The following is a 4,616-nucleotide window of genomic DNA, read 5'->3' as shown; positions in this document are numbered from 1 at the left end:
CTGAACTGAAGCATGAATTGAACTAAACTAAACTAAGCTAATACTGAATTTAAACTGTATACACAACTGATTTGTGAGAGTTTAAAAACTATACATATAATAGATGAAAATATATAATCATGCTGCTAATGGGCCCGGCAACTGTACGTGCTATGCGCGCATCCCTAACTAGACCCGGATTTGCAAGTCCCGAATTTAGTAGGGCTACTAGGTTATCTGAACCTAGGGATGACTGTGGGAGTCCAACCCAATGGATATCTAATCCAGTACAGTGCCACTGAAAAGTAAAATACTGAACATAAGCTAATAAATTCTTGTCTTGCTTTTACTAGGTTGTCTAAACCTAGAACTAGGTTATCTAAACCTAGAGGCGACTGGGGGAGCCCACCCATTGGACATCTAGTCCTGTAAAAGCTGGAGCAAGACTAAATAAGCTATAAAATGCTTCTATTGCATTTATCTAAGTTACTAAAATGCCTAAGTTGCATTTTTCTGTGCTAACTATTTAATCGAACACTTGGTATGCACTAATTCGCATCCTTTGTGTCAATGGTCTACGTATTACTAAACTAAGACATGACATTCACACGAAAGCTACTTATACTGCAGGTGAGGGGTTTCTTACCTCCTGCTCAAAGTTTCTTACGATTCTAATCGCTAGATTTTCGGTGGAGAAGATCCCTTCGACAATCTCCTTGCGTCTATGCGTTCCTCTCGCGGAGAGGAGTGTCCTCGTGCCTTTGATGCTGCCAAAAACTACTCCTATGGCCCTAGGGATGGAACCCTAGGTCTTCCTTGTGGTTGGCGCCAAAGGAAGAAGAAAAGGGAGAGGTGCGGCGTGAGGTTAGGGTTTGAGGAGAAGAAAATTCCCGATCAAAATCACTCTTCACTAAATTATTTCCCTATTTATATTAAGTGGGTAATTTCGGCCCAACTCTAACTTAAATAAAATTGTTCCCCTTTCCTTTCAGCACGGCCCTGCTAGGTTCACTTGGTTACCATGGTTCACCATAAGTCATAGGACCGAATAGGTCTCGGGTTCAATTCCCGCGTAGGCTATTTTACGGTTCTATTTGTTTTTGCTACTTCCGCTGCTCTAAAAATTCTATAAAAATATCTTAAAATTCCAGAAAAATCATAGAATATTTCTAAAATAATTCTGAGAATTTTCAGGCATTACAATCCCCCATACCTTATAAAAAGTTCATCCTCGAACTTAGAATAACTCTGGGTACTTCTGTCTCATACTGGCTTCTGTCTCCCAAGTTGCCTCTTCTGCTGTGTGACTGTGCCAAATAACTTTGACTAATGGTACTTCCTTGTTTCGCAATTTCTTAACTGCTCGGTCTATTATCTGAATAGGCCGACTGTCATAGCTGAGGTCTTCGCGGATTTGTACTGACTGGGGCTCAATCACCTGGGTGGCATCTGGGATATGCTTCTTCAGCATAGAGACATGAAATACATTGTGGATAGCTGACATTTCCTGGGGTAGCTCTAGCTCATATGCTACCTTGCCAACTCTTCTACTGATAAGGTATGGTCCCACATATCTGGGACTTAATTTGCCCTTCTTCCTAAAACGCATTACTCCCTTCATAGGAGCTACTCGGAGGAACACTGAATCCCCAACTGAAAACTCTAAAGGTCTGCGCCGTGTATCAGCATAGCTTTTCTAGCGGCTCTGAGCTGTCTCTATCCTCTAGCGGATCTGCTGTATAGCTGCTGTGGTATCTGCCACTAGATCTGTCTGAAGTTCTAGTTCTTTCTGTTCACCACTCTCATACCAGCAGATTGGAGATCTACACCTCCGCCCATAGAGAGCCTCATAAGGTGCCATGCCGATGGTGGCCTGATAGCTGTTGTTGTATGTGAATTCTGCTAAGCTCAGATATTTGCACCAACTTCCTTTGAAATCTAGGGAACATGCTCGGAGCATATCTTCGAGTACCTGATTTACCCGCTCCGTCTATCCATATGTATGAGGATGGAAGGCTGTGCTAAACTTTAACTTCGTGCCTAACGCTGTCTGTACACACTCCCAGAAGTGTGATGTGAATCTGCTATCTCTGTCTGATATAATGGTTCGTGGGACTCCATGTAGTCTAACGATCTCCTTGAGATACAACTGAGCTAGTTGTTCCATGGAGTAGGATATCCTGATAGCTAAGAAGTAGGCTGATTTAGTCAATCTGTCGACTACTACCCAGATGGTATCAAAACCATTCGTGGTTCTGGGTAATCCCACTATGAAATCCATAGAAATATCTTCCCACTTCCATTCTGGAATCTGAATACTCCTCCTGGTCTCTGATGTTCTGCCTTAACCCTCTGACAGGTTAGGCAGGTGTTGACATATCGAGCGATGTCCCTCTTCATCCCAGGCCACCAAAAACGTTTCTTCAAGTCCTGGTACATCTTGGTGGAGCTGGGATGCATCGCATAAGGAGTCTTGTGAGCCTCATCTAGGATTTTCCTCTGTAGTTCCTCCTGATCTGGAACGCATAATCTATCGCCAAAGTACAACACCCCGCTAGCGGACACTCTGAATTCTCCACTTTCTGATTCTGCTAATCCTTGCTTGATTTTCTGAATTTCAGGATCCTGCTCCTGAGCTGTCTGGATGTCACCAAGCAAGGTAGACTCTAATGGCATAGTAGAGAGTCGTCCGACTATGAGTTCGAGACCGAAATCTGTGATCTCCTTCTGTAGGGGTGGTGACATGGCTACTAGAGATGATAGGGCAGCACTGGACTTTCTGCTAAGGGCATCTGCTACCCTATTGGCTTTCCCTGGGTGGTAGAGGATGTCTATATCGTAGTCTTTGACCAGCTCTAGCCATCTGCGCTATCGCATATTCAGATCCTTCTGAGTGAAGAAGTACTTCAGACTCTGATGATCTGTATACACTCTGCACTGAGCTCCATACAAGTAATGTCTCCAAATTTTGAGAGCGAACACCACTGTTGCAAGCTCAAGGTCATGAGTGGGGTAATTCCTCTCATAATCCTTGAGTTGTCTGGAGGCGTAGGCGATCACCTTGCCATTTTACATCAGCACTGCTCCTAATCCCAATTTAGAGGCATCACTATATATATCAAAGTTGTCTGTGTTTTCTGGTAGAGTCAGAATAGGTGCACTGGTCAATCTCCTTTTTAGCTCACTGAAACTGTTCTCACAGTCCTCTGTCCATTGAAACTTTCTGTTCTTTCTGGTAAGAGCTGTCAGTGGGGAGGCTATCCTGGAGAAGTCATCTACGAATTTCCTGTAGTAACATGCTAATCCCAGAAAGCTTCTGATCTCACTAGCGTTCTTGGGTCTTTTCCAGTTACTCACAGCTTCTATTTTACTGGGGTCTACCATGATACCATCCTTTGAGATGATGTGACCCAGGAAGGACACCTGATCTAACCAGAATTCACATTTCGTGAACTTGGCATACAGTTGGTTCTGCTGAAGGGTCTGCAATACTATTTCCAGGTGCTCTGCGTGTTCTTCCTGAGTTCCTGAATAGATAAGAATGTCATCGATGAACACGATAACGAACTTATCTAAGTATTCTCTGAATACCCTGTTCATGAGGTCCATGAAAGTAGCTGGAGCATTTGTCACACCAAAGGGCATGACTACGAACTCGTAATGTCCGTATCTAGTCCTGAATGCTGTCTTGGGTATATCCCTTTCTTTAACTTTCACCTGATGATAACCTGACCTGAAGTCTATCTTAGAGAACACTGCTGCTCCCTTTAGCTGATCGAACAGGTCATCTATTCTGGAAAGAGGATACATGTTCTTGATCGTAACTTGATTCAGTGCCCGGTAATCTATACACAGGCGCATGCTCCCGTCCTTCTTCTTCACAAATAATACAGGCGCTCCCCATGGTGAGTGACTAGGGCATATGAAGCTTTTGTCAAGCAGCTCCTGTAGTTGCTCATGAAGTTCCTTCAGTTCTACTGGAGTCATGCGATATGGTGCTTTGGAAATAGGATTGGTACCGGGAATGAGCTCTATTTCGAATTCAATCTCCCTGTCTGGTGCTAAGCCTGGTAACTCTTCAGGGAAGACTGCTGGGTAGTCACATACGACTCAGACCTCTGCTAGCTGTTGGTCCTTGTCCTGTCTGGTATTGACTACGTGCGCTAAAAATCCCATACATCCTGAATCCATTAATCTCTGTGCCCTCATAGCTGAGAGAAATTTCTTGGGCTTTCTCCTGGGTACTCCAATGAACTCGAACTGTGCTTCTGCTTCAGGTTGGAATACGACTTTCTGTTTACGACACTCTATAGAGGCACCGTATCTGATCAGGAAGTCCATTCCAAAGATGACTTCATAATCAGTCATATCTAGCACTATCAGATCACAGAAGAGTTCTCTGTCTACTATAATGACTGGCACTGCTCTGAGCCAGTGCGTGGATGCCATAATTTCTCCTGAAGGTAACGTCGTCAGAAACTGACTACTGAGTACCTCTGGAGGTATTGCTAACTTCTCAACAAATGCCCTGGATATATATGAATGGGTTGCCCCAGTATCGAATAAGACAGTTGTACTTTGCTGTAAAATACTAATCTGACCTGTAACAACTGTCGAGGCATTTGCTACGTCCTCTC

Source organism: Zingiber officinale, chromosome 1A (genome assembly GCF_018446385.1).
Source record: "Zingiber officinale cultivar Zhangliang chromosome 1A, Zo_v1.1, whole genome shotgun sequence".
In the NCBI taxonomy this organism is placed as follows: Eukaryota; Viridiplantae; Streptophyta; class Magnoliopsida; order Zingiberales; family Zingiberaceae; genus Zingiber; species Zingiber officinale.
Note: the sequence above shows the minus strand (reverse complement) of the source record.